The sequence below is a fragment of the Panicum hallii genome, unplaced genomic scaffold (genome assembly GCF_002211085.1).
Source record: "Panicum hallii strain FIL2 unplaced genomic scaffold, PHallii_v3.1 scaffold_10, whole genome shotgun sequence".
In the NCBI taxonomy this organism is placed as follows: domain Eukaryota; kingdom Viridiplantae; phylum Streptophyta; class Magnoliopsida; order Poales; family Poaceae; genus Panicum; species Panicum hallii.
The window spans coordinates 116512-129400 of NW_020356153.1; the positions used below are offsets into that span (position 1 = coordinate 116512).

General features: G+C 42.3%; 1 pseudogene; it reads left to right on the top strand.

Moving 5' to 3' along the window:
• Positions 1 to 527: 527 nt before the first annotated feature.
• Positions 528 to 3159, top strand: LOC112878539 (annotated as a pseudogene).
• Positions 3160 to 12889: the final 9730 nt, after the last annotated feature.

Genomic DNA, 12889 nt, shown 5'->3' on the forward strand with positions numbered 1-12889 from the left:
CCAATGACATTTATCGGAAACGTCACAATCGGAGTAACATCTATGACGATTTCTGAATTTTGTCACAGATTTACAAATAGCCCATACAACCTTCTATTTAGGCCCAGTTTTTATGACAAATTCTAAAAATCGTCACAGATTGCTAGTAAGGAAACGTCCCCTCCCGCCGGCCCCTACTCCCCCACCCCCCGCCCCGCCTCCCCTGCTCCCCCGCGTTTTGCCACCCCCTGCTCCCCACCCCGCGCCGCCCCCTACTCCCCCCACCCCCGCGCCGCCGGCCCCTGCCCCTGCTCCCCCACCCCGGGCCGCCCCCTGCTCCCCCCACACCCCGCGCCGCCGGCCCCTGCCCCTGCTCCCCACCCCCGCGCCGCCCCGCCGCCCCCTGCTCCGCCCCCCACCCCCGCGCCGCCCCGCCGCCCCCTGCTCCCCCCCCCCCCCCGTATTTTGCCGCCCCCTGCTCCCCCCACCCCGCGCGCCGCCGCCCCCTGCTCCCCCACCTCGCGCCGCCCCGCCGCCTTAAACAAGTTATGAGCAACCGTGCGAGGCTGAAAGAACTTGGAATTCCTGATACATACAATGAACTTGTGAACGCAAATTCCATTCTTAATAACAAGAAGAAGCCAACTTTTAGAAATAGTGAAGATTCAGAATCTGAGTATCTCCCTAGTGAAGAAGATTTGGTTGATGATGACAGTGTTAAGGTGCAGATTCCTCCATCTATTAACATGATGTTTGCTTGTTAAATGTATCTGCCACTTTATTAATTCACCCATGCTTTCATTTCTATCAGGGCTCGAAGGGTAGTAACATGAGGACTACAAACATGCGTAGTGCTGGAATCATGCAGCGCTCTAAGAGAGTTTTTGCAGAGCAAGAATCTATTAGAATTACAAGGTCAAAGAAAACCACTTCCCAACCTGATGCAACTCTTTCACCAACTGATATCCATGTGCCATCTCCAACTCTATCTCATGTCAACCAAGCCTGAGAAGTGTTTGGCAAAATTGATGGCCACACCCAAGCTATAGTTGAAGGCTAGTTCAGCTGTTATGCTTCTTTCTATCTTTCTATTGTTGTTAATTGCATGATGACTGCACTCTTACGAACTGCATTTTTTTCCAGCTGATGGTCCTGCTCAGTTTGTTGAGAACACCAACATTGCTAATAGAGGTCATGCCACTGCTCAGCCTGATGGGCACAACCTGATGGGAAATCAAGGTGATGATTTCTAACTATCATTCTATTACCCTTCATTGAATGATGCATGCATTCTTATGTCTGTCGTTTTTTAGATATTGAGAGCACCCAAGTTGATGACAGCATGGCCAATCGAGGTGAAGCTATTACTGAGCCTAGTGTAGATGTACAACTAGGTGAAAATGATCGATGGGAAAGGGGAGTAAATATGGGACATGGTCTCCATAGGATGAACCGAGCTATGCGTGGAAAACTACCAGTTGTCATTCCTGAGGGGAGGATAAGGCCTATGGCACCTCTTGCTGCTGCTAAGTTTGCAACTGAATGCAACATTGCAGTCAGGAACCATGTGCCGGTGTACAAGCATTGGAAGGATTACAAGGACCAGGCTAGCCTCTTTAACCTATTTACAGATAAACTTAGTGTAAGTGCATTATCCTGATCTTCCCTTCCTGTAAACTCGGACTTTCCAACACTATGCTTATTAGCTTTCATTGTTTGCTTGCATGATTCTGAACTTTACGTACATGTTTACCCCTGTTTTAATAATGTATCATGATTCTGAATTTTACCTACATGTTTACCCCTACTTTTATGTAGGCAAAGTTTGATATCAACACAAATCATGAACCAGTCAAAAAGGCTTGTTCCCAAATGATGAAAATTGCAGTTCGGCAACAACGATACAAACTTAAGAAAAAATACTTTGATCCTTTTCCACTTCATTTGGTGACAAAAACGTCGCCAATCAGATCGATGACAGATAAACAGTGGAATGACCTTGTGGAATATTGGAAGAGCCCAAAAAAGATGGTACGTTTCTTCCTAATATCTGAACTCTTGCCTCATACATAGCTTGACACTTACCTTACATGTATTTTCTAATTGATGTAGGTGATATCTCAAAAGAACAAAGACAACCGCTCCAAAGTTAAATTTCATCAAACAACTGGATCTCGTAGCTATATGGTTCATGTAGAAAATTTGGTAAGCTACACTTATCAACTTGCACCCTTATGATTGATCAAAGAGAGTAGTACTAGAATATTGTAATAAAGTCAACTAGCTGATGCCTATTGTCTACACAAAGGTTGGACAGTTTGGAAGAATAATTGCCTAGTCATGAGAAACACATGATTTTTCATTTCCTTCACTTGTTATCAACTATTTCTTGCTGCACATATATGGTACCGATCAGCTGCACTTATTGTTGCTGCAGCTGCGGCTGTGCACAGCTCAAGTGACTTGGTAGGGCTGCAGCCACAGCGGCAGCAACAGCCACAGCAATCTCTTCTAATCGTGTCTTATGTCAACAGAAGTTATTTCTTTCTTATTGCTGCATCTTTTATACTATCAAGTGGTGATCATTTAAGTAATAATATTGCTAACTGTTGTTTCTAGGAAGATAAGGACAACAGTCAAAAGTTTGATGCATTAGATTTGTTTAAAGAGTGTCACTACAGCAGAAAGAAGAAATGCTACACACCTAACATGCAGCAAGCTATAGTAAGACATCTTCATTTAAAAAATGATCTTTTTAATGTTTATTTCCAGGTCTCTTATTATCAGAAACCATTGCTGTTTCTTATATGCTAGACTCAGATGGAAAACAAGTGCTCTACACTAACAGAAGGTGAAGAATCTATGTCTGTTACAGAAGTTGTAGCTAATGTGCTTGCTGAAAATACAAAGAAGAATGTGTTCCTTCAAAATATGAGGATACAAAATGTTGGTTGTAGGTCCAGTTTAAGAAATATTGAAGCACAACTAGAAGTGGAGAAGAGGGCAAATAGTGATCTTAGATCTGTTGTTACTGCTCAGCGTGAACAATTGGATGTGCTGTTGTAGCAAATGCAAGAAACCGAAGAATCTAGGATCAGGGAGCAAGAGGAGGTGAAGAAGAGGCAAGCTGAGATGGAAGCAAAGCTTCAACTTCTGCTGAGTCAGGTTCATCCAAGTTAGGAGAATGAAATGATATTTGTGTTGACCTCTCTTTTGTTGCTAAGTCTTATTCATACAAGTTGATCGGGATAGTATGTGTCAGGTTGACACTTTTGTTGCAACAACTCTCTTTTATGGATCATAGATTGTAATCTTTTGCTTTTGTGTTCGAGTGTTAATGTGTTAACTTGAGTGTATGTGATGTGCTAGTCAGATTGTAATATTTTGCTATTTATGTGTTGGAATGTTAACGTGACAGCTTGAGAGTGTAAGTGATGCGTTAGTTGAATATTTGAATTTAAATATTAACATTTTGTCATATATTTGTTATGTATTGTATGTGCTTTCATTGTGCAGAAATAAAAGTATTGAAAATTATATATTGGGCTGTAATAGTAAATGGGCTAGATATCAAATGGGTGACAAGTGGACTAAATTTTAAACTGGGCTGAAATATACGCCTCTATAAAATAAATGGGCTTGTTTTCGTGACGAATTTTATCCTATGTGACGACAATTTGTGACGGTATTTTTCATCACTAACTGCGGGCTTGGACTGGGTTGAGTGGGCTCTGGGCCATTCTGTGACAGATATAAAACGTCATTGATTATCATAATCCATGACGATTATACTAAAACATCACGAATTACAACCTGTGACCCCCAATACATGACGTTATAGAAATCCGTCACAATTATGGCTTTGTGATGTTTTTTTACTAATTCATGACATAATTTGTCCGTCATAGATTGCTGGAATTCTTGTAGTGCAAATGTTGGTGTCTCCTCCCTTCCCTCGCCCAGTCTTAGTTACCCGTGAGCTTCTTTGGCTCAAGCCCTTCCCATTCCTCTTCTTTTCCTTTGCCGCGCGCACCCCGAGCACCGAACGCCACCGCTGCCCCTTCCTCAACTCCAGCAACCTCCCGTTCGCCGTGGGCAGCCCACCCCAGTCCTCCCCGCACCACTATAACCCCCTGGGAAGCTTCACCTCACCTCACTGACGCTCCCAGGTCACTTCTCGTGGCTGGACTTCCACTGGAACCACCTCGCCGCCGTTACCGTCTCACCGGTGAGTTCCTGTCCCCGTCGAACCCCTCCCTCCGCTCCTTTTCTGTTCAATTCAACCGCACCAATAGCTTCCTCTCCTCCTGTTGCAGCTTCTGGACTGGAGCATTGCCCCACTTCCTCGCCGGAACCTTCTCGCCGACGAGCTCCTCTCCGCCGCCGCCTCGGCCGCCGTGGGAACCTCACCTCCGGTCATCCCCTCCCCTTCCCAAGACCCGCAGAAGGTGCGCCTTGAGCTCCTGATGCTCGCTGACCACTCCTTCTCCACCCCCCACCGCCCCTCTCCCTGGAATTTGGCCGCAATATTCCTTCCCTTCTTCTCCGACGAGCCAAGGGCTTATTTGAAAGGATTTGAAAAGTTCCAAGGGCTTTCCTGCAAGATTCCAGAGCCCCCCACCCAATTCAAAAGCTGTGAACTTCAAAAATATGTAAAAATTTGTAGAAAATACAGAAAAATGTCAAATCAGTTGGGTTTGAATCCTTGTGTTAAATACTACAACTTTTGTATTATGATCATGAGATGAATATAAGTATTTTATGCTGTGATTAAATTAGTAGATAATGGGTACTTTAATTAGATCTTTTGATCCCTAGCAATGTTGAGGCTCAAATTTGAAACATGAGATGCATGTGCCATAAGTAGAGTTGTGTAAAAATTGGAAGTTCAAAACAGCCCTCTAGCTAGGATATTTAAATAACTTTGCTTTATGTTAATAAGAGTTTCATGATTTAATTCCAGATGCATCTCTTCATGTTTATAGCTGAAAATGTCACCTTAGCTTTGTTTCAGCATGCATAATCGAAGATAAAAATTTGAGAGTCAGAATCCTAGTATAACTTCAGTAATGAACTTAAGCTTAGATTCAAAGGAAATTCATGAACAATAGCTCTAGTTCATGAAAAATTATGAAATTATTTTGAAGTGTTGCTCTTGAGTAGTGTGACATGTCTACAAATTTTCAACCTATGCTCAGGCGTAGAACAACCAGAATAAATAGAACTTGGTATGATAGTGTTATATTCTTAACTTAGGGTTCATTTAATTAGTCAAGTAAGTCCATAACTAAATAATAACCTAGGGTTATTAGAGATAATTAGCTAGTCGGATTAATAAAGTTGTTAAATGTAATTAGTTTAATTGTTTAAGATAACCAAACATGCTATCTAATGCAGTTAGTTTAAATGTTTAGGGTAAACAACTATGTTACTTAATGTAACTAGGTAATTTAGTTTATACTCGATAAATGACTACCCAGTAGGAGAGTGAATGATATGTTTGGTGAATGCACTATGTCTTCATTGTATTGCAACTTTATTGTGAAATAGAATAAAAGTCTATGCATCTTCTAAACTGCATCGTTTACATCACATGTAGACTCGACGCTTGTCGCCGACAGTGATTATCAGATTCTCCCTGAACCTGAAGTAGAAGTCTCGGAAGACACCAGGAACGTCGTCGGAGATTTAGCTGAAGCCCCGAACCAGAGTTCGGAAGAATTTATTAACGTCCCTGACCTCAGCCCTGCCAGTGAAGGCAAGTCCCGGTCATAAACCCACTACATTATAATACTGCAAATCATATATATATCTACTTATATAGTATATTGTGCATTTAAGTTCATAGAAGTTATAATGAAACCCTAGTTGCACATTGTTAGGTACCTATGTATTGAATAGAACTTGAGTCCGACTAGTGCTATGCTAATAGGATCGGTAGAAGTCGAGTGATTTCCTGTCACTCGCGCGATATAGGAATTGGTTGCTTACAATCCTGCAATCACTATAAGGATGACAGATGGGGTTACGTGCAGTATCATGGAAAGGAATGATACCCCGTCTGTATTGATGAATTGGTTAAGGTCGCAGTGTGTGGTAGTGGCAGTTAAATGTTTGAAAGCACTAGCCACATGCCGTGAAATATGGTAAGCGGTAAGCCTAGTAACCAATCGGCCCGGGAAGTGGACTCATCCCCCACCACTCGACCTTTATTGTTTATTTACATGCACCAACATGTGGGAATATGTTCTGCAGATCAGACGGGAATACGATCATAAAGTCACACTGTAGACGTATGTTCTGCACATTGGATGTGCGTATGGTCCTATAGTCGCTTGTGGTGGCATTGTTCCACGATCCGGAATGAAAGGCAAACGGTTGCTTCGGAACGACCTGTCAGTGTTCCAAGCGTGTGAGTTAGGTATACCTTGCAAGGGTTGAAATTTGATTTAGAATCGTCCGTTTCTCGCGGAGATTGAGACTGCTTAATACTTCTGCCACATAGAGTAACAAGCACAATCTTATGATGAGTAATACTGAGGTATGCTTTGAAAAGACTCTACCTTGCTTGAGTAGCCATAGGTGCTTACCTAGAATGGTTAAGGGACTAGAACCTGAAAGCTAAAATATGAAATTAAGGACCTACTCTTTGTTGCTTTTCAGCTGAGACAAAACCCAAAACCCCATTAAAGCCTTCATTGTCTAGTTATGGGCTAAGTATACCCTAATCCCGGGTAAGCCTTGCTGAGTATTAGAGTACTCAGCCTTGCAATATGATTTTATTTCAGGTAATGTCCGTGGAGTGTGACCCGTCCCCGACCAACACTGATCATACCGAGTGATGTCATGCCAAGGCTTAGCATGATGTCCGTACTAGCGATGTGTATATTTATCGTATTTGAAATTCTGCTGCCTTGAACTTGAAACTTTAAAACTGGTTTGTAATAAATTTTATCAGTTTGGAACTTTTGCTACTTTTGAAAACTCTTGTAACATAAATTTCTATGATGTAAAATATGTTGGCAATTGTATCTCTGAACTCGCCTTCGTGCGAGGTACCTTGTTTAATTCTGCTTTCAGTGGTTTATCAGGACGTTACCCGACAGGCCAAGGGGTTACACCGTTTGAAGTATGGTTGGAGCCCTTTAGAGAGGACTTGCATACTTGAGCCGGTGTAATTCAGGTTGATTCTACCACAGCTGGTATCAGAGCTAACAAGTGTGTAAGCATCTAGACCCTCAAAGTATGTTTCGGTGATTAATGACAACCATTATTGTGACTAATGAGTTTGTGCAGCTTAATAGATCATTATCGCTCATTTGGTCATATGTCAAAAGAGGCCCGTAACTTTCGTTATTCAAAAAAAGCGATCTCGGCATTCAACTCAATTATATGTCAAGACTAAGAATCTTTCTAGTCCTAAGTGTCATAAGGTTGAGAAGGACACTTAGGTTAGTATAGGTTTTATAGTTTTGTAGTGATCGCACTATTAAGAGGGGTTAAGGCTAAGTAACTTGAGCATGGACATGGTCATTTGAAAATGGATGCACACAATGGTCACTCAGGTTTCTAGAAGTTCAAATAAGTGGTTCCCAACTCATATCTCAAGAATATTTGGATTTCATTCAAGACTCAAATCAGAAAAGGCAAAATCAGAAAAAATCTTCAACACCGGTTTAACCGACGATCTCAAATTTCTATACGTCGGTTAAACGAAGTCAGCAAAGTCTGGACAAGTTAATACATCGGTTAAACCGACGTGTTTGAATTTAACGTCGGTGCATTAGTCCAGAGTTGGTTTTTCCAGGGTATTTCAAGCTCTATACACCGGTTAAACCGACGACAGGTTTGAGTTAACGTCGGTGCAGTTGTCCAGAGACCTGGTTTTTTAGTTGATCAGTGGACAACTACACTCACCGGTTAAACCGATGATACGTCGGTTAATCTGCCCAAGTTGTAACGGCTAGTTTTTAGAAGGGGCAGTTTACATTCATCGGTTAAACGACGATGACTATTGGAGGTACGTCGGATTAACCGGCGCTACACAGTTTTCTGGCAGCTTTTCTCCAACGGCTCTATTCGTGTGAGCTGCCTATATATACCCCTCAAATGGGTCATTTTGCTACTCTTGACACTAGGCAACATCCAAACACTCATACTATAGTCAAGAGCCACCTTGAGCTTCATCATTTCACATACTTGTTCATTCAATCAATCAAGAAGCAAGATTAAGGACTTGAGTAGAGAGAAGCTTGTGTGCATCCGTTCTTGGTGATCGGTTCTTGCTCAAGTGAAGGCCTTAGCTTGTTACTCTTGGTGATTGGCATCACCTAGGCGATCTTGGTGATCGAGGTGTTTCTCGCGGAGCTTGTCAAGGATTGTGGGAGCCCGGAGAAGAAGATTGCACGTGGCTTGATCTCCACCACGCCGGGATGGTGAACGGAGACTCTTAGTGAGCGCCCTCGTCTCGGTGACTTGGGAGGTGACAAGACTCTTTGTGAGTGTCACAACGTGGATTAGGGGTGTGTGCCAACACATTGATACCACGGAAAAAATTCGATCGTCTCTTGTCCACTCTCTTTATTCAAGCATTTTCTTTCATGCAATTTATTCATGTGCTTGTCTTAGAGATCATTACTTTGCTCTACCTTGCTAGGCTTTACTTCTCTTTTTATCTTTCTTAGCTTGTGTAGGTAGCTTAGTTATCCAGTTGATGAATTGGTGCCTTACAAGCATTGCATAGGTTAAGGTTGCTTTACTTTGTTTGAGAAATTGAAATGGATGTCAAGAACAAAATTTTCGAAATGGAATGCCAAGGCTAGAAATGCAATTTTCGAAGCCATTAGTGAGGAAGTCTTTGCTAGAGTTAATGGCATGGACTTAGCAAGTGATATTTGGAAGGAGCTCATTGAAATTCATGAAGGTTCCACTAAAGTTCGTGAGCAAAAATATCACTTGTTTAGAGCTAAGTATGATTCCTTTAAAATGCTAGCTCATGAAAATTGCAATGATATGTATTCTCGCTTGAATGTTATTGTCAAGGACATTAATGCACTTGAAATATCCAAAATTGACAGTGCCTCCATAAATCGCAAGATTCTCATGCTCCTCCTAAAGCCCAAGTATAACATCATCAATGCTATGCTTCAAAAAGAGAATCTTGACACAGTGGAAGTGGGAGAACTTGTGGGGGAAATTCGCGCTCATGAAATGAGTATTCTTGGTATATCCGAAGAGCCAACTTCAAGTAAATCAATTGCTCTAAAGACCAAGACAAATAAATCCCGCAAGCTCAAGATGAGCAAGCAAGATTCAAGCTCAAGCAATGAAGAAGATGATCATCATGAAAGCTCATCCGATGTTGAAGATGATGGAGAACTTGCGCTCATGATGAGAAAGTTCACACGCTTGAATGACAAGATCAATAAGAAGGGTTTCAACTTTGACTCTAAAAAGGGAATGTTCTGGCCAATGGATGTCAAGAACAAAATTTGCTACAATTGTGGAGAAAAAGGTCACATCCATCCGAATTGCCCCAAGCCGGACAAAAGAAACAAGGATAACAAGAGCAAGCATCACCATGATTCAAGCGATGATGAAGAAGAAGAAAGGAAGAACAAAAACAAGAGATTTGGGAAGAAGAAGACCCATGGCAAGAAGACCAAGCTCTTCCCAAAGAAGAAAGGGCACACCAAGAAAAGCTTCTTGGTGGAAAAACAAGAGTGGGTGACCGATGTCTCATCAAGCGAAGATTCAAGTGATGAAGAAGACATCGTCACCATCTCCCTCACCAATGAAGAACCACCACTACCTCCGCCTCCTATGTGCCTCATGGCAAAAGGTAACACCAAGGTATGTGAGGTAGACAGTGAAGATGATAGTGATGAAGAGTTTGATCCTAATGAATTCACTAACCTCATTAATGAGTATACATCCGTCATCAAGAGGGAAAAGGGCAAAGTCAAAGCTCTTGAGAGCACTCATGCCAAGTTAGAGCTTGCCCACTCCGACTTGCTTGGTAAGTATAATGACTTGCTCAAAAAGCACAATGAGTCACTTGTATTTGCTAAGCAAGTTGAAGAGAGCCACAAAAAGCTCAAACTAGAGCATAGGGAGTTGGCTCACAAGTATCAAGAACTTGAATTTGCCTATGAAGCAATTGACCCAAGTCTTGAGAAATTTGCTCATGAAACTTTTGAAAAGGTCAATGCTTCTACTTCATGTGATGACCTACTCATTAATGCTAATGCCACTAATATTGTGCCCGAGCTTGCTCCTTCTAGGGAAAAGGAATTGATGGATCAAGTGGCAAGCCTCAAGAGTAGTGTGGAGAAACTCTCAAGAGAAGAGTACATCCACAAGGAGATTCTCTTCAACAATGCTCGTGACTATAGGAAGAGAGGTCTTGGTTCATTTCCGGAACCAAACATGGCTATTACTCCTTCTCCGGAGATCACGATTAGCTTCATCAAGGAAGTTGGTTCATATTGCCAACATTGCCAAGTCACCGGGCACCACACTAGGGAGTGCACTTTACCATCACGTCCTCTTCCTAATTTACCCAAGAATTACTCATCAATGTTTCAAAATAACCATTTTCTCTTGAGTAAAGTGAAGGGCAAGGTGAAGGCCAAGTTCATTGGCAAAATTGCTAAGGAGTCAAAGAAAAAGCTCCCCAAGCAACTTTGGGTCCCAAAAACTCTTGTCACACATGTGCAAGGCCCAAAGCTTGTTTGGGTTCCTAAAACTCAAAAGTGAATTCTCATGTGTGTAGGTGAACTACAAACCCGGTGGAAAACATTGGGTACTTGATAGCGGTTGCTCTCAACACATGATCGGCAATGATAGCATGTTCACCTCTCTTGAAGACCCCGGCAATCATGAACATGTCACCTATGGTGGTAACTAAAGGGGGAAACTCTTAGGTTTGGGTAGAATAGCAATTTCAAAAGATTTATCTATTTCAAATGTCTTGTTTGCAGAAGCACTTAGTTTTAATCTTATTTCTATTGCTCAATTATGTGATCTTGGACTAACGTGTGCCTTTGACAAGAATGGTGTTGTAGTAACTCATGAAAAAGACAAGTCATTGGTATTCACGGGGTTTAGGCACGGCAACCTCTATTTAGTGGATTTCTCTTCAAAGCAAACAAGCACCATGACATGCCTCTTCACCAAGTCGTCCCTTGGGTGGCTTTGGCATAGAAGAATTGCTCATATTGGCATGAGCAACCTCAAGAAAGCCTACAAGAGAGGGATGATCACCGGCGTGAAGGATGTCACTTTTGACAAGAACAAGTTATGCAAAGCATGTCAAGCTGGGAAGCAAGTTGCAACACATCATCCCATCAAGACGATGTTGTCTACCTCCAAGCCGCTTGAGCTACTACACATGGATCTCTTTGGTCCAACTTCATACAAGAGCATTGGTGGTAAACTCTATTGCCTAGTAATCGTTGATGATTTTTCACGCTACACTTGCGTCATGTTTCTAGGCGATAAGGGTGAAACTCCGGAGATCTTCAAGACATTTGCAAGAAAAGCTCAAAGGGAGTACAACTCCCCAATTGTGATGATCCAGAGTGACAACGGCACCGAGTTCAAGAATATGAAGATTGAAGAATGGTGCGATGAAGAGGGAGTCAAGCATGAGTTTTCCACCACCTACACGCCTCAACAAAATGGAGTGGTGGAAAGAAAGAACAAGACACTCATCACCCTAGCAAGAGCAATGTTGGATGATTATGGCACGTCCGAGAAGTTTTGGGCGGAAGCAATCAACACAGCGTGTCATGCATCCAACCGAGTGTATCCTCACCAACTCCTCAAGAAAACTCCATATGAGCTCATCACCGGGAGAAAACCAAATATATCCTACTTTCGAGTCTTTGGTTGCAAATGCTTCATCTATAAGAAGAAAAGGTTCGGTAAGTTTGAGAGTAGATGTGATGAAGGTTTCTTTCTTGGTTATGCATCAAACTCCAAAGCATATAGAGTATTCAATCAAACCTCCGGGTTAGTTGAAGAAACATGTGATGTGGAGTTTGATGAATCTAATGGCTCCTAAGAGGAGGTTGTTGGCTATGAAAATGTAGGTGATGAAGAGATTGATGAAGCCTTGAAGAATATGTCCATTGGGGATATCAAGCCGGAAGAGGTGCATGAAGGCAATGATCAAGGGGGAGAATCTTCCTCATCTACACCAAGCACCTCCATGGCACCCCAAGTGGATGAAGATCAAGAAAAAGACGATCCACTACCTCAAGAAAATGTGTCAACGCCAACACCCCAAGTCCAAGAACAAGAAGAGCAAAATGTTCCACCACAAGCACAAGTCACCCATGATCCACCCCAACAAGCATCCACGCAAGTACCGCTAGTGAACCATGGTCGCATCTCCAAGGATCATCCAATTGGTCAAATCATTGGTAGTCCTTCCAAAGGAGTAAGAACTCGCTCTAAGCATGCTTCATTTTGCGAACATCACTTGTTTGTTTCTTGTATTGAACCCACTAGCATAGAGGAAGCGCTTGAGGACTCAGATTGGGTGATGGCCATGCAAGAAGAATTGAACAATTTCACCCGCAATGAAGTTTGGGTCCTCGAAGCTCCTCCGAAAGACAAGAACATCATCGGCACAAAGTGGGTCTTTCGAAACAAACAAGATGAACATGGGGTGGTGATACGCAACAAAGCAAGACTTGTGGCAAAAGGGTTTTCTCAAGTCGAAGGTTTGGATTTTGGTGAAACTTTTGCCCCGGTCGCAAGACTTGAAGCTATCCGTATCCTTCTTGCTTACTCTTCACATCATAACATTAAGTTATATCAAATGGATGTGAAAAGTGCATTCTTAAATGGCGTTATTAACGAACTTGTTTATGTTGAGCAACCTTCCAGGTTTGAAGATCCG